Raw genomic sequence first — 19,187 nt, 5'->3', positions numbered from 1 at the left:
AGTAGTTGTTTGTGGTTGACCATATCGAAGGCTTTCAATAGGTCTAGAAAGAGCGCAGAGGATATTAACTTGTTATTCCGGTTGAGGTTGATTGAATCTACAAACGAGAGGAGAGCAATGGTAGTGCTATGATGTGGGCGAAAGCCGTGTTGGGAGTTAGATAGGAGATTATTTTGGATAAGGTGGGTAATTAGTTGTTTGTGGATGCAACGTTCCATAATTTTGGATAGGGGGGACAGTATTGCAATAGGTCTATAATTAGATGTGTCAGTAGAGGGTCCTCCTTTGTGGAGAGGAATGATATAGGAGATTTTCCAGATTGTGGGAATAGAGGCTTCAGAGATAGACCGGTTAATAAGGATGGATAGCTATTTGTAAGTATTTTGCCGGAAGTAGGTCAGCCGCTAGGGTAGTTGGTTTGAGTTTTTTCAGGAGGGTACGGATGTAGAAGGTGGAGGTGGGTTCTAAGTTGAAGGCAGGTTGATTTGGATCATTGGGTGAGATTACGGCCGAGGGGGAAGAGGTAAGCTGGCTGGCGAGGGACTGGATAGTCTCAGTAAAAAAAGAATTAAAAGAGTTAGCTATCTCACTTGGATCTTTATCCATGAGTGTTTCAGGTGTGGGGGTGGAAGATTTGCCTGGATGGAGGAGGTGGTTGAAGCCAGCCCAAAATTTTTTAGGGTTGTATTGATGCTTGTCTTGGAGGTGACAGAAATATTGCTTTTTATCGGATATAACGGCTGCTTTAGTTGAGTTTCTAAGCTGAAGGAATTTGATGCGGTCCTGGGGGGTTTTAGTGGTCCTCCATTTGTTCCAGGCCTGGTCTCTAAGTTTAATTTTATTTTTTGTGTCTTTAGTTAGCCAAGGTGCGATACGATCCCTAGTTCTAATGAGTCACTTAGGAGCGTGGGAGTGAAGTATTTTAAGGAAGGTATCATTAAAATATGATACACTCTCTTCTAAGGGTAGGGTCTTTAGGATGGACCAGTTGCATGCCTTAAGGTCAGCAAGAAATTGTTCAGGGATGAAATTCTTGCTGTTCCTAACAAGTCTGGTTGGGGGGGGGTGAGTATTTGGACATTTGTGTTTTATTATATAGGTAATGAGGTGGTCACTAAGGTCGTTGGGGAGGGTCCCTACGGTATAGTTGGTAGGGTCCTTGTTTGTGAGGATCCAGTCTATGATGCTATCTTTTTGCTGGGCATGTCCAATTCTAGTGGGGGAAAGAATAAGTTGGGAGAAACCGTGTAAGTTAATAGGGAGAGGATTGGGATGACAGGAGTAAAGGGACCAGTCAATGTTAACATCTCCTAGAATTATCGTTTCTTGAGGATAGAAGGTGGTAAGCCAGCTGAGAGTTTGTTCAAGGTTTTCAATGTTGTTGCCTGGAGGTAAATAGGTGACTATGAGATTAATACTTTTTTGGTTGTTTAGGCATAATTTTAGGGCAATCAATTCCTGGTTGTGGATTTTTGGAGGTTGGAGGGGATTCCTTGTGATGTTCAAGGAGTTCTTGAACATAACTGCAATTCCTCCACCCTTTCTTGTTACTCTATCTGCCCTGAGGATGTTATACCCAGGTGGGATGATTTCCTCATCCTTAGTGATAGGTTTGAGCCAGGTTTCAGAAAGACACATGATGTCAGGGGAGTGGGTTTCTAGCAGAGCATGTAAGTTGTGAACTTTGCTGTTGATGCTTCGTACATTGAGGTGAAGCATGTGGAGTGAGCCCAATGGGCTTCTGGCAGTGTTCCAGGAGTTTGGGCCTAGGTTAATGGAGGGGCCAGGGTTGGGGTGGATATCACCGTCTCTAGTTATGGATCTTTTTAAATAGTCAAGTATACTTTGGAGTTTGATTAGTAGTTTGAGATGATCCCTGGTTGAGGATGTTTTTGGGTAACAGAGAGTGAGGTGGAAACAGTAGGGATTTTTGTTAATAGTAGGGTAGTAAGAGGGATGAATGAGATTAAGGGTGTCATGGGAGTACAGGGAGGTTTGACTGTTGGGTAGGTAGGCACCTGCAGGATTTAGGGTATCGTACCTCGTTAACAGGTAGGTTGAGATAAGTAGTAGCATTATAAGAGGGAGAGTACTATAAGAGTTTCCTACCATGGTGAAGGGGGATGAGCTACCTTGTTTCAATTGGTGAGCAGTGAAACTGGGAGGCGGGAGGAGAGAGTGTTAATGGAAGAGTTGAGTGGGTGGGTGGATTGAGGGGTAAGTCTTTGAAGTATAGTCAGGTGGTGGGTGGAGGGGAGTGGTATTTGGGAAGGGACTGTTGCGATTGTGTAGTGGTAAGGGGGATGGGCCTAAAGAGCAAATAAATGTAGAGGTAGTGGGGGCGGGTGGGAATAGGGGGCAGGGAGGGGCGCGGAGCAAGCCCGAGCGAAGCGAGGCTTAAGCGGGATTACACCACAGAGGTTTTACCTTGTTCTTAAGGTAACCGCCTTTAACAGTAGATAGCAGACTGTTGTATTAAGTCTAAGGTCTGATTTTTTAGCAAGTTTGTTTACTAGTAGCGAACAGTTTGATTTTGAGTACAAGTAGCAAATAGTTTGATTTTAAGTAAAAAGTCCACTTTCTTAGAAGAAAAATAAAAAGTCTGTGATCTTTTTGTTGCTGCCTGATACTTGGCAGTTGAAAATACAGTTTAGGAAGGTAGGTTCTTTACCTAGGCAGTTTAGTTGCAGACGCTTTAGTTAGTTGTGTGCATTCGCACAGGAAAGGGACGTCTTAGGGCTGCCGTGGTGGTTGGGTGCCACGCGGTGATCTTTTGGCTTGGGGGCTAGGCAGTTTAGTTGCAGACGCTTTAGTTAGTTGTGTGCATTCGCACAGGAGAGGGACGTCTTAGGGCTGCCGTGGTGGTTGGGTGCCACGCGGTGATCTTTTGGCTTGGGGGCTAGGCAGTTTAGTTGCAGATGCTTTAGTTAGTTGTGTGCATTCGCACAGGAGAGGGACGTCTTAGGGCTGCCGTGGTGGTTGGGTGCCACGCGGTGATCTTTTGGCTTGGGGGCTAGGCAGTTTAGTTGCAGACGCTTTAGTTAGTTGTGTGCATTCGCACAGGAGAGGGACGTCTTAGGGCTGCCGCAGTGGTTGGGTGCCACGCGGTGATCTTTTGGCTTGGGGGCTAGGCAGTTTAGTTGCAGACGCTTTAGTTAGTTGTGTGCATTCTTAGGGCTGCCGCAGTGGTTGGGTGCCACGCGGTGATCTTTTGGCTTGGGGGCTAGGCAGTTTAGTTGCAGACGCTTTAGTTAGTTGTGTGCATTCGCACAGGAGAGGGACGTCTTAGGGCTGCCGTGGTGGTTGGGTGCCACGCGGTGATCTTTTGGCTTGGGGGCTAGGCAGTTTAGTTGCAGACGCTTTAGTTAGTTGTGTGCATTCGCACAGGAGAGGGACGTCTTAGGGCTGCCATGGTGGTTGGGTGCCAGATCTTTTGGCTTGGGGGCTAGGCAGTTTAGTTGCAGACGCTTTAGTTAGTTGTGTGCATTTGCACAGGAGAGGGACGTCTTAGGGCTGCCGTGGTGGTTGGGTGCCACGCGGTGATCTTTTGGCTTGGGGGCCTATTACTCTAGAAAGCGACCGTGAAGGTGTATAGGTCTAATCGGTGCTGGTCCCTAGGCAAATTACAACCCTCTCAACATAACTTTGTTTACCAGACTCATCTTCTTCAAATGAAAACTGCTAAAACATCACAATTACGTGTGCATATGATACTGCAAATGCAAGGTTCTCAAATTTTTTATGTTGAATTTTTGTAAATAACTGTCTCTCTCACATTTGATATAAAGTGATTGCCAAGTTGTTGATTTAACATCTGATGTTAATGTTTTAAATCCTTGCAAGGGAGACCATTACTTGAGTTCAGCAGAAGTTCAAATGACAGTAATGCTACTCTTGATGAGAGTTTAAAACTTCAATCAGAAACAAACCTCAGCCCTCACTAAATGTTTGCTACAGCCATTGCTAATGTAACCTAAAGTCTGTAGCTTCCTGCATCTGTACTGATGAACATCTGGGCTGCTGCTTTACATGCTTGCTTATCTCATTTTCTTGCTTGTAACTGTTTCACTGTAGCATTCAGAACTGAATACTGTTCTAATAACTCGTCTTCATGCTGGTTAACACCCGCTGTATTATAGCAGATATATGCAGCTTATGTAAATGTTATCAACTCTGTCTTTTTGCATTAATGCAAATGATTTTAATGTTTTAAATGCTTTTGATTTTTCTCTTGAGGTTTTTCTTCCTGGGCCTCTGCTGAAAAGGAGTTACATGCCTAGCTGGACTTTCTTGATAAACAAATAAATAAATAAATAAAATACATTTTAACTGAACAGGAATTGAAGGACAAAACTAAAGACAGGTATAAAGAACTTTTTTTTCGGTAATCCTTCTGGTCTTCTCCAGGAATTTACATTATTCTAAAAACATAATGTTTGAAAATGGGAAAGTAGAAACAAGCAACTTTCAGCTTCCAAAATAAATCCTTCTATAATAAAAACAACAGCAACAATGCACTTTCAGCTGGACTAAATTAATAAAAATACCATATTCTAATTCTGAGATCACACAGCCTCAGGAAAAGGACATGTCCATTTTGCTAGTGGTGTATGACAGTCTTCTTTTTCTTTTGGCTGCTCCCATTAAGAGTCGCCACAGTGGATCACCTGTTTCCATTTCTTCCTGCCCTTTGCAGCTTGCTCTGTCACACCAACCAACTGCATGTCCTCTCTCACCACATCCATAAACCTTATCTTAGGCCTTCCTCTTTTCCTCTTACCTGGCAGCTCTATCCTTAGCAACCTTTTCCCAATATACTCAGCATCTCTCCTCAGCACATGTCCAAACCAATGTAATCTTGTCTCTCTGGCTTTGCCTCCAACCGTCCAATCTGAGCTTACCTTCTAATTTACTCATTTCTAATCCTGTCCATCCTTCTCACACCCTAGTGGTGTATGACAGTGGAACTACAATAACTAAGTGGTGGGGGTACAAGGACTGCAACACATTACATTGAGGATACAGGGAACATTGCTTCCTGCAAGTAATACCACTTTACTTATATTTGTGGTATTTCCCCAGCACTGACCATCTACATCCCCTTTCCAAATTAAACTTTCCATTGTTTGTGCCTTGCATATCCAGTTATCACTCTGTGTCATACCACTGAGGAAGCTTTTCCTTTCCAGTGAGAGTTTGCCTTGTAACAGCCATTAGCATTATTTAGCAACAGTAGATGATAAGAAACAGGTATTTTGTGAACTGTATGAGATTTCTTTGTGTTGCCATGACGCCTGACACCTCATTGGTTTACAGTTGCCAAATGATTAAAGTTCTAATCTTGTACATGCAAGACCTTACACACACACACACACACACACACACACACACACACACACACACACACACACACACACACACGTGCATGCACACACACACACACACACACACACACACACACACACACACACACACACACACACACACACACACACACACACACACACACACACACACACACACACACACACTAAGCTCTCAGCCCCAGTGCAGCTGCTCTTAGGTGGGCCAGTATTTCATAAATATATAAACTGCTACTAGGCTAACAACCGTGGAGTGTGCCTTTCTAAGCCTACCCACATTTTCCTGAAAGAATAATGACTTCCTGTATCCAAATAAGACACTGTGGGTCAGGCATTTATAAGCTACCTCTCTCTATAAGCAACATGGGTGCCCGGCCCAATATAAATTTCTGATTCTCCATCCACTGATCTAGGTTACACTTAAACTGGGTAATAGATAACTCATTTTCACATGGCTGGGATGCCTGTTCCATAAGAAGGGCAGTAGCTAGGGCACATATCTGTCTCTCCAGCATGTTCTGTTTAAGTTACAGACAAAATTCAAGTCCTTACACCTTGTATTTCTGGTACAATATGACTTATCAATATGTAGGAGATTCATAAGTGTGGGGTTTGCAGATGCCTTGTAAGTCAGGCATAGATCACCCCTCAGCAATCTATAGGAGACTGAGTAGAGGGAAAGGGTTTTAAGGTGCTCTGCATAAGGCAGTTTTGTTATGCCTTGTATTATGTATTTTTTTTTTTTTGTTATTAGGAACCTCTGAGGCTGCTCTAGTTGCTGCAAATGCCTGGTCAGGTACATACCAAAGGGAGCATTGTACTCTATGGTTGGTCTGATAAGAGCAGAGTACAGTGGGATAATGACTTTTGTGGACCTAGATGCCATGTTCATACTTATAAGTTGTGCAATATAAAAGGATTTTCTCACCACTGTGGCCATGTGGTGTTCAAAGGTAATCCAGATGCCTGACCACTGGGTTAACTCTAAGGGCTGTATTGTCATCATGGTAATTAGCTGGGATGATTGACTTCCCAAAGAATCAACTTATGCATTTCTTAGCATTGCGTTTAAGACCATGTCTTTGGTATCATTTGTTAGTCAGAGATAGACCTTCTTAAAGAATGCTAGTGTCTGCAAAGGAGTCAGTGATAATCCCCAGCCTGCAATCATCTTCAAACTTAGTCAGCCATAAACCTTCAGCATTTGCTAAGATTTTAGAAAAACAGATGCCAAAAAGGAGCACAGTACCAAGCTCTGGAGGACCCCACTTGCGACTGGTCTCTTGGTAGAAGTGGCCTCACCTATTTTGACCTCCCAGTTCCTATGAGTGAGCCAGTTGGCTATCCAATGGGTGACAAAAGGGTTTATACTTAAATTAGTGAGCTTGTCTATAATGCCTGAGTTGGGGTATTGTGTCAAATGCCTTGGCCAGGTGGAGGTAAGCGGTGTGCACAGTTTTACCTTCATCCATTGCTTTGGTGACCCTCTCAAAAAAGTCCACCAGATTTAATAGGCATGACCTTTCCTTAACTAAGCCAAACTGTGATGGAGCCAGTGTTTTTAGGCTACTTATGTGCTCAGTTATCATGCCCATGATGATTCTTTCTATGGCCTTACATATGAGACTGGTAAGACTTATGGGCCTATAGTTACCTGGATCAGTCGTTGGACCTCCTTTATGCAGGTGAATGACTGTCTCCATCTTCCATTCTTTGGGCATAAAACTTGACTGAAGGCACCAGTTGAAAAGTGATTCAAGTGGGCCAAAGAACTCATGTTTCATGCTGTCTTTTTAAATATCCTGGTATGTTACTGGGGGTCCATCAATGCAGATTTTTTGGCCTTGGGAAATGTATTGATGACTTGTTCCCTAGTAATGGTTGGGGGATTGTGTTTTTGTCATATTTCCTTTGGACTATCGGGGGACATGGTGGGAGAAATTTGAGCTGAACTTGTCAGCTAAAAGGTTGGCAATGATCGCTTGTTCAGTGTGTGTGATGCCATTTACAATAAGTTCTGCACACTGTTATGCATTTCTTCTGAAGTTACGGATACAGGTGTGCACCACTTAATGTCCGTGCTCACAATGTCTGATCATATTTATGTCCATACTGTACAAGTAGACGTAAATGCGATTGGCCATTGTGCAGATGGGAATTAAGCAAAACCTAGTACAAAGTATAGGATGTTCACTTAACGTCCGCACTGCTTAATGTTCTGTGGGATAGAACCTATCTTAGATGCTATGTAGGGCATACCTGTACAGCTGTAGAAAGCTTTGTTGATGTCCTTTGCCTGAGAAGCTATTTTGTCTTCAAATTTAGCCTTTGAAATATTAATTAACCCTCTTAGCTGCCCGTTTAGATTGGTCAGGGGTCTTTTAGTATGTATGGCTTTGTTACTCCTACGCTTGGCCAAAATTGTTTTTCTTTGCCTTATAACCAAATGATACTGTGATTCCACCAGGCTGGCTTGTCTTTTGAGTTTGTCTTATTCTTACTACATGTATGCACAGCTCCCTCTATACAGCTATAAGTATGGCTGTAAAGAGAATTTTGTAAATAGCTCAGTGTGTGCTGTCGTGTTTATTGAGTTTGAGGATTCTTGGAATTCAGCCAAGGTGATGCTTAGTAGATAAAGGTTAGTCTTGGAATAGTTCCTAAGGGTTTTTAGTTTCACTGGATAGCTAGATATTTTTATTTCAAATAATACTGCCTTATGGTCAAATCTGACAAGCAAAAATATTACATTATGAAAGGAACATCACCCCCACTCCATGTTCACAAGTCAAGGGTGTTTGTACCCCTGGTAGGAGAATGGACTAGCTTTTCCAGGATGCTGGGAGTAACAAAGTTTAGGAATTGCTGGGCTTGTGCATTAGATGTGGTGTAGAATTCCCAATCTATAGAGGGATATTTGAGATCCCCCATCAATATCATATTGAGTTGAATGGTGAGGGAGTCTAGTACATTGATATAGGTAGTATGGGATTCCTGGGACATGGAGGAGACCTATAGGTTGCAAGAATATGGTATGACCTGTTTATGGTGAGTTGCACCTGTATGAGTTCCAGTGGGTCATACACTTTAACTAGATTGGCTGTGAGATTGTTATTAATACAAACAGAGAATCTTCCACCTTTAGTTCCCTCCTGTGCAGTAGTTGGTCTAAAGGTGTGAAAGGCTTTATAACCTTGCACTACTGGGGTACTTTCAGTGACTTTAAACTATGTCTCTGTTACTACACAGATGTGAAGGTATAACATTCAGAATGATTTATTTTCTTTCATTGCTACTACTGCTTCATTAAGAATCATGGCTGAACCTACTGGGCATGTAAGAAGCCTATCTGCATTCTCCCATTCAAACAAATTTCAGGAGTGATTTCTGATAGCTGTGTTAGATATCAATGTGTTCAAATTGGTTTCACTTCATAATCTTGAATTACTGAAAGCTCGAAATTCAGTAACCCGTGACTATAAAGTCAAACCATTCACAACACCGAAACCACAATCCCGAATCACACAATCATGAACATACATACACCATACACTACTTAACATACACACCATTCCACCCACAGCACACAAACCACACAGCCCTGCACCCCCCCATGTGGGGGGCTGCACCCCCCACTTATATATACCAACTCCAAGGTCGTACATAATATAAAATAAAAACTCACACCATGCCATCCTCCACTCACTCACACACAAATACACATCACACATACACAAACACCAACAAATCCAACACTCACACTCACACTTATACCTCCCTACCCTTACACACACACACAACGTACAAAAACACACACAAACACTCACTTACCTGCCATTTCAGGCACCATAACACTACACGCAACATACTGGAAATGCATAAACGCAGATTTCAGATATTCAAATTCTCTCTTATGCACTTTCGACATTCTGGTTTTCAGCTTCATGGTCTCGGGTTACTGAATTTCAAGCTTTCAGTAATTCCAGATTATGAAGTGTAACCATTCAAATTACATCATAATAGGCAATCAGTGACACATATGACATTTTACATAAGTCAAGGTTCTCGTATTTTCCCTTATCAGGTCAAAATTTATTCACATTTTCCAGTATATGGATAATTGCCTTTGTATCTCAGAAGCCGTCAACAAATGATGGCTAGTTAGAATCTGCTGTTGTATTTCAAGCTTAATGGATACTTGTGAACTGAAAAAAGAAAATCCATGCTGATCCATTTCCATTCTGTTTAACATCTATTTACAATTCAAGGCACTGTGAAACACAAAATCATGTTGCCATGGAAGAATGTATTTTTCAGACACTAACAATCACATAGCAACAGTTCATAGACAGTAGACTTCTAAATGCAACTAACCAAAACATGATAAAAAAATATTGTAGGAGGGCTTCTTCATGCAGTAGCCTTTGTAACAAATTATTAAAACTACATCTATGAATCTGTAAAATAATTGCAGATTTTACTTTTTGGTAAATTACGTCTGAGTGATTAATTATTACTATTATATTGCTGTCAAATAAATATTATGTATTCTAAGAGAAATTATGGATATCATCCTAGATTTCGTAGAGAAGTAAATAACTGTGGCAGGAAAGTATATCAAGACTCTTATTGTATAACCATGTCTCCTCATGTTAAAGGTCATAAAAGAATGATGCATTAGAAATAGTGTAAGAAAATAGAAGATGATACCACGGCAAAATGTATTTATTAAAATTCCAACACACTTGTAAAGGCACTAAAAACAAGAGATGAGTGCTTTTGGCTTTTTGCCTTCTTCATATCTGAAGGAGGTGAAAAGCTGAATTCGCTCATCTCTTGTTTTTAGTGCTTTTACATGTGCGTTGAAATTTTAATAAATACGTTTTGCCCTGGTATCATCTCCTGTTTTCTTACACTTAGATTCATTTTTTCAGGAGTGATTTTGCTGGCTTATTTTGATTCATTTGTTCATCCATTAGTAATATGTGGTAGTGCCTCCTCAAGATTGTGTCTACATTCTCTCTCTGAACACTTTAGAATATTTGCTGTGGTGTTCCAACACACTCATTTGATTCAAAGGAAAGCAGATCTGTGTTCTATAATCTTCTCTGAACCATCTCTGCCTATTGTCTTTAAGGCCTGAGATTATGCATGAGGGTCATTTCTAGATCCAGTTACCAAGTTATGTGGGACCGCCCTTTACTTTCATGACATGTTAGCATCACCAGCAATGTTTCTATCATGGCTTGCCTTGAAACTCCTTCTCAACTTAATTTAGGCACATCTGGTACTAATGCAGACAGAAAGTATGACAGCAAAACGTGATCTCTAAACAGAGTGGCATAATCATTGCAGGTTTACAATCTAAACATAAGAGTTGTTGATGCTTCCATCTTCCAAAACACATTAATTTGGCAAAGGACACAATGAGCAAGAAAGTCTCTGTGAGCTCAGCTCCATGGTTTAGAAGAGGCAACACCAGTGTATTAACTGCTTCCTTCCCAAAGCAATGCACAAATGCTGAAATTCTTCTTTACTGTATCATAGTATTCACTATAGAGAACAGATACCTTTCCTTTACAATTAAGCCAATGTTATCTGTGAGTCTTTTAATTCAGAAACTGCATTTGAGGGAAAAAGGGGCAAAAATATTAGATTCTCATAATTCAAAGCTGTTAAAGCAGCAATCTTCATCCATATATAGGACATTTATAACATGTATGATATTTGTCTGGGGCAACAAAAACATACTTTCTGAAGGAGTTTGAAAAAAGTCATAAATGCCACAAGAGAACTTGGTATTAGGAAAAATTATTTGAGCAGGTAGCTTAATTTTTTAGTGTACGTAACAGAATGAATTGGATGCATTTTCAACTACTCTTACTTTTGCTTTGGAGTGTCTACATACAGTATTACATATTTGTTCGTATATTCTTGTTTGCCTTAGTCTAATCATCCTTTAAGTTACATATTGCAGTTTGGGTAACATGTTTACTTTGGCCCTCAAAACTGGCTTTAATACTACAAATAAAGCTATTTCCTAAAGATACTTTATGTTTAAGATCTCCAGGATAAAATGCTATCCTACTTAGGAACTTGAAATTTATGCTTCAGAAGGAAACTAACAACAAACTTGAACCTACATATTTTGCTGACTTTTTATAAATACAATCTGTTTCTAGTGTCACTGGCTTCTACAAGTATAATTTTAAAATTGCATATCTTGATACCTTCTCTTATGTTTCTCACCACAATTAATAGGATTCTGAAAAGGCAAAGTGACCAAAAATAAAACCAAAAACCACAGAAATGGCACTCAGGAAGGAAACCAATACTAAAAAATGATTTATTCAGCAGCTGGAAGTATAAACCACATTTCTAAATACTGACATTCAGTCAAAAAGTCCATATCTTCAGAGGACATCCGACTCCCCCTGACAAATTGTCCTTTAACCAAACTATGTTTTTGACTGAAAGGATGTGAGCTTGTGAAAAAAAGATATGAATTTGCATAGGTATCTTTCCTATATACTGTAGATTTAAATTTACAATTATTTTTATGTATAGTAATGTCTAAGTAGTTCATCGTATCATATTGTATATTGTAAGTAAATCTTAAAAAGGCTGTAGTGTTGGCAATATATTCATAAAATTCATAAAACATCTCTTCTTTATCTTCCCAGACTAAATAGATATCATCCAAATATCATTTATAGAGTTTCCAGCATTTATTATATTTCAAATTAAAAATATATTTTTTCTCCCATACTGAGAGAACAATGTTAGTATATGTGGGTGCACATCGTGCACCCATTGCTACTCCTTGAATTTGCTGGAAAAACTCCCCCTCAAAATGTACAAAATTATTAGTAAGGGCAAGGTCCATCAAACTCAGACATAATCGAAAATCAGTATTATTTAATGTTCCTGAATCAACCATTTTACTCAATAGAAAAAATACATTGTCTAATCCTGGACAGAACATTAATAGTATATTGGCGACGATGAACAAAGATAATTCCGAGGCTGTTTCAGCTTCTCAGCAAGACAAAGGACTGGATTTACAAAGTTTTTTGTCACACAAGTATGTATTTAATGAAAATATTCCACATGCTAATTTTAATAGTGGGAATGACAATGATACGTATAATAATAGCATTCACAAACTTGAGCATTTATTATTTAAATATAAATCGCTTGAATTGGACAATATTTATTTGAAGGAATGTATTAAGCTAGGAATTGTCCCGAAGGGACTTAGAGTATGGAAATTCCGTAATGGGATAGTTGAAAGCTCTGTATGTTACAATGAATTGTTTAAAGTGTTTGATCATTGTGGGTTTGATATAATGCATTTACTTATTAGGGAAAACGAAAAGAACATTGAAATTCTTATGAGAGAAACTGAAACTATCAACCAATATATTTTAAATGATTTATTGCATATAGTGGACAAGGAGAAGGTGAAATATGATTATATGCTAGAAAGAGGGGACAAAAAATGTAATGACATTTTTAAAAGGAAAAATAAAAAAATAGTGAGGGACACTATTGAGTATAAGGAACATAGAGCTTATCCTAAACCTAAGGAACATACCCAGCCCCAACAGGGAAAACAGAGAAGGATAAATACACCACATACTTTTTCACACTCTGAGAATGTGATGACTACTGATGAATATGCAGGACAAAGTTACAACAGTAATTATAATGACCTTTTAGAGTATCCCCCTCTCCGGAGATCAGAGAGATTAATGAACAAGATACCAGTCAATTACAATTACCCCAGATGGGGAGGGGGTTACAAGGGGAACAGAAGACAGTAGATAACTTGATTCCCAGTGAGACCATCCAAAACGAAGGGGCTCTTTTTAGCTATAAAGGCTATACTATATATAATTACAGTGTAGTGGACATTCAGGAGGTACACTTTGGACTTTTTTCTAAGGGCTTCAAGTTCATACCTAGAAGGAAGGCTGAGATAAATAAGGTAATTATAGATATCAAAATATTTATTAGGAAGAAAAACTTGGAGTTCCTATTCTAGAACAATGTAGCCACTATATCTCATAACAATCTTTTAAATAGGAAAATCACTTACAATCCCCCTTTACATCCCCAGCTGAAAAATTTGGAGAATTTGTAGGAATTAGAATTAAGGAAAGTTATTGAGAAAAATAAAGTAACTCCTAATATTTCTTATCAGGAAAAAGTTATTTTGGAAGAAATTAGAAAGAATCATAATTTAAGAGTTTTGACACCAGACAAGGGAGGGGGGACTGCTTTTATGGATGCTGTAATATATGAGTCTAAAGTTATGAATATTTTGGAAGACAGCAATAAATACTCTAGAATATCATTAAATGAAATTAATATTTCTTATAAAAAAAAATTTCTGACACTCGAGTTATTATTGGAAGGATCGATAAATTTGAAATTATTTCACTTTTTGCACAATGAAAGACCAAAGGTAGCTACTATATTTGGCAGACCTAAAGTGCACAAAGATTTGGTAGATCCACCTCTTAAACTTATAGTGGCAGCAGAAGGTTCTGCTACAGATCTTTTGGCTCAATTCTTGGATGTAAAATCAAAGTCTCTCTCTGTGGGATGTAATAACACTTTAAATTATTCCTGGGATTTACTTAGACAGATCAAACCTGATATCTATGATGAAAGGATAATGTTTATTACTATTGATATCATTGATCTTTTTTCTTCCATCCCACATGATGTAGGATTGGCTTGGTTAAAAGAAGCTATGCTTGACTCAGGAACATTAAGTCACACTGATTTTCGATTATGTCTGAGTTTGATGAACCTTATCCCTACTAATAATTTTGTACATTTTGAGGGGGAGTTTTTCCAGAAAATTCAAGGAGTAGTAATGGGTACATGATGTGCACCCACATATGCTAACATTGTTCTCCCAGTATGGGAGAAAAATATATTTTTAATTCGAAATATAATAAATGCTGGAAACTCTATAAATGATTTTTGGATGATATCTGTTTAGTCTGGGAAGATACAGAAGATATGTTTTATGAATTTTATGAATATATTGCCAACACTACAGCCTTTTTAAGATTTACTTACAATATACAATTTGATAAGATGAACTACTTAGACATTACTATACATAAAAAAATAATGGTAAATTTAAATCTACAGTATATAGGAAAGATACCTATGCAAATTCATATCTTTTTTTCACCAGCTCACATCCTTTTAGTCAAAAATGTAGTTTGGTTAAAGGACAGTTTGTCAGGGGGAGTCGGATGTCCCATGAAGACATGGATTTTTTGACTGAATGTCAGTTTTTTGAAATGTGGTTTATACTTTGAGCTGCTGAATTGAGCTGCTGAATATGAGCCATGGTGGTACAGCGGTAGCATTGTTGCCTCACAGCAAGAGGTTCTCCTGTTCGATTCACGGCTGGCATGCCATCTGTGTGGAGTCTGCATGTCCTCCCCGCGGTCGAGTGGCTTCCGAAAGACATGTGTGAATGGGCGTGCCTTTGCTGAAGGTTAGGCATCGGGCTGGCAACTTGGCATCATAAAAAAAATCTACTGCCAATCATTAGCAGACCGGAGATCTGCTGTGGAGACCCCTTACCGGGAAAAGACAAAAAGACAAACAAAAAAACTTTGATCTGCTAAATAAATAATTTTTCAGTATTGGTTTCCTTCCTGAGTGCCTTTTCTGTGGTTTTAGGATTCTGAGAAGGACAAACTCTTAATTTATGCCAAAGCTGGTTTACAAGTGGAGCTTGTCTCAGACTACTTAATTCTCTATCTGATTTCCAATATAAAGGAGCAAGAGAGAAACAGAATAATATGGCCTAGATGCTTATAGACAACTTAAGTACTACACTGATAAAACTGCTTCTTTCAGGAAAACATCTCCACTGATTTGCCTCATTTGAGAAAAGTAAGCAAGGCAAACCAGTGGGTGAACAGACTGCAATCAAATGACTATGCAACTGTTTTAATTTTGTTGTGAAAATTATAGTGGGGAAAAAAGATAGTGAGTAGTCACTTCACAAGAGCAGCTGTCTCTGCTTTACATACATTTTTCAATATTACAATGCTAACCCAATTTTAGTACCAATATTATTGAGGATTCAAAAATTTGCACCTACTAAATTCTGAATTATGAACTTTCCCTTTAAACCAATATTCTATCATCTTCTTGAATGTTACCAAGCTTTCTGCCTTCCTCATATTCACTGTCAAAGCATTCTAAAGCCTACCAAGTCTGTGAGAGAAAAAATGCACAATGTAGTCCTTATAAGCTCTACCTGTACAAAAAATGTGAACCTGATACCTCTGAGGGTGTTTCTACATTTATTAAACATTACAAGTTAGGATGTCCACCTCAAAGTAGGGATATTCAAATTATGGGGAAATCAGTGGACCAGGAAGAAATTGGTCAGATACCATATTCAAATATTTTGAAGCGTTCCACAGGAAATCAGTATAAGCATTCACTTGAAGCTAGACAGCAAGGAAAGGAACAGAAAAATGTGGAAACTCTGGTGCAGTCAATGTTGAGGAGTGATAGGCCAGTGAATTCTCATATGACAGAGCGACAGATGACACAGGATGAAATTGAAGAGAATGTGCCACAAGAAGATGCTTTTAGAACTTTCTATAGAATGCCGACAGGAAATGGAAAGCAAAGGATGTGCCCTCAGTTTTGAAGAAAATGAGCTAAGAGAAGAGTCACGTGATTTAATGGACATGGATAGATATATTAAGATCAATGAGAGAAAAAGACTGCAGAAGGTCAATAAAACCCAAAAAGTAAGACATTTGATAAAACAAATGAGTGCATTAATTAGCACTGTCCATAGAGATCCATGTGATATAATAGAAGTAAACAGGATATACTACTGTGCTGCTAAATTAATAACTGATAAAGTTCTACCACAAGATCACAGGGTAGTGAGGGAAAGGAAGGGGAGAAATCCAATACCATCATGGAAGTATCAAATAGAGAAACTGTAAAGCAATTAAGACAAGAAGTGTCACTGTTAGAAGATTATAGAAGGGGGAATAGATCAACAAAAATACTAAGGAAGATAGATGTGATTAAAGCAATGCACAGTATTAGAACAGACCAGGACCTATCATGCACTATTGCAAATAACAAAATAAAATTTCAGCACAGGCAGAAAAAACTTAGAAGATACATAGATAAATATAAGGGAAAAGTTCAAAAAAAGCAATTTATTGATGACCCAAAAATGTTTTATAGAGAACTGGAAAATAAGGTAAAAGGAATTGAAAGACCACCAAAAAAAGGAAGCAGATACATTTTTGAGAATTATTTATGAAGATCCTGTGGAACATAACAAAGATGCTAAATGGTTAGAAGAAGTAAAAGAAAGAATAAGAAGTTTAAAGGTACAGGATATGAAGTGGGATGAAATAACAGCCAGAGAGATTGAAACAAAGTTAAGAAAAGCATCTAAATGGAAAACCCCAGGCCCAGATGCAGTACCTAACTTTTGGTTAAATGTATTAACATCTTTCCATGAAGATTTAGTCATGAGTAAGAACTATTTATATGCATACCTCAAACAGACACCGCACTGGCTAACAACATGCAAAACAATGCTCTTACTTAAGAGTGAACCTGCATGCTACCCTAAAAATTATAGGCCAATAACTTGCCTTCCGACGAAGTATATACTATACATGGGAATTGACACTGACAGAGTTTATAGTCATTTAGAAGAAACCTCAATTATGGCAGTAGAACAAAAGGGCAATAAAAGAAAGTCATTTGGAGCAAAGAATCATCTGTTGTTAAATAAAGTTATAGTGGAGAACTGTAAAAAGGGGAAGAATCTAAGTATGGCATGGATAGACTACAAAAAAACATTTGATAGTATCCCACATTCATGGATAAAAGAGTGCTTACAAATGGATAAGATACACCCTGCACTGACTGACTACATTACAATAACCATGCAACAATGGCTGACCACTTTGGAATTAAGCCATGATAAAGGACAGATTATTATCCCAGGGATAAAAATTCAAAGGGGGATATTACAGGGTGACTCTCTGTCACCACTGCTATTCTGGCTTGCCATTAATCCATTAAGCTATTTACTTAACAGCTTAGGCCATGGCTACAATTTGGCTTCTAGAAAACAACAAAGTCTAATGACTTCTCATCTTTTCTTAGTCAGTGATTTAAAACTGTACAGCTCATCAAATGAGGAACTGAAAGCACAGCTGCAGGTTGTCAAAACTTTTTCAGATGATATTAGAATTTCATTTGGTCTTGATAAATGTGCAAAAACAACCTTTAAAGCAGGGAAACTGCAGCACCAGGAAAACATCAGTTTGGGAGAAAAATGTGACATAAAAGAACTTGAGCAAGAGGGAGTGTATAAATACTTGAGAATTGATGAAGGATCAGAAATAAAGCATGAACCAATGCGAATAAAACTCAGAAAGGAATACTTTAGAAGACTTAAATTAATCTTGAGAACAGCATCGACATCTAGGAACAAGATCCAATCTATTAATCAATTTGCTCTTCCTGTCCTAATGTACAGTTTTGGAGTGATTGACTGGCCCCAAAAAGTGTTGGATAGATTACATATTAAAACAAGAAGGATGCTTCATGCTCACCAAATGATTTATAAAAATCATTGTATACCAAGATTATATATTCTTTGTTCCAAAGCAAAGATGGGCCTCCTTGAAATTTATTGCATGTATAGATCTGCAATCATGGGACTCCACACATATTCACTGACCTCACAAGATCCAAATGTAGTGAAAATTTTGAAACATGAGGAAAATAAATCTAAGATAACTTCTCTGCTTAATTTAGCAGAAGCATATAGCCGTCAAGCAGGAATGGAAATCAAACCAGAAGTAGATAAAAGCCAGGCAGCAATTGAATGTGACAAAAAGCAAAAGAAAGAATATAAGGTGAAGGACCAAATGAGAAGGCAAGAAATGTGGAAAAAACATAAATATAGTTGCAAGTATAGAAAACTTCTGGAAGAGCTTCATGTTGATCAAGAACAAATGCAGGAATGGTTAAGGAAAGGCAAATTCAAACCAAGAAGTGAAAGGTTAATATTGGCAGCCCAAGATAGTGGGCTATGTACACACTGGTTTACAAAGTCCATTGAACATGTGTGAGAAACAGACAAATGTAGGTTTTGTAAAACTGAATGGGAAACTGTCACACACTTTTTTTGCTGGTTGCGTCACACTAATGGCAGAACGACTGTATACTGAAAGGAATAATAATGTGGTGAGACTGTTGCAATGGGGATTGTGCAAACATTATGGTATCAAAGCGGCTGAAAAACACTGAAAACATGAGCCACAAAGCATCATAGAAAATTATGAAATTTATATCACATGGGATCACCCATTACCAACAGTTCAAAAGACAGATGCTAGAAAACTGGATATAGTGGTCCAAGAAAAGAAGACAAAAGTAGCATTGAACATTGAAATTGCCATACCCAGTGACTATAATGTCTTATGTACAGAGAGACACAAAGTAATAAAATACCAGGATCTGCAGGCAGAAATGAGAGTAATGTGGAAGAAAGATACCCAGACAGTTCCAATGGTAGTAAGAGCAATGGGTATTATAAAAAAAGAATTTACAATCATATTTAGATATGGTGATCTGGGCAGTACTGCGGTGGTTTGAAGTCCCAGAAACATTGGTAGAATTAGTGCAGGTTATGCACAAGGACCCAATGACTCAAATACGAACAGTGTTTGGCCCCACAGAGGGGTTCCCAGTGGGAGTGGGTGTACATCAGGGTTCATCTCT

Source organism: Protopterus annectens, chromosome 16.part0 (genome assembly GCF_019279795.1).
Source record: "Protopterus annectens isolate FY-2018-M chromosome 16.part0, PAN1.0, whole genome shotgun sequence".
NCBI classification, from domain to species: domain Eukaryota; kingdom Metazoa; phylum Chordata; order Ceratodontiformes; family Protopteridae; genus Protopterus; species Protopterus annectens.
Note: the sequence above shows the minus strand (reverse complement) of the source record.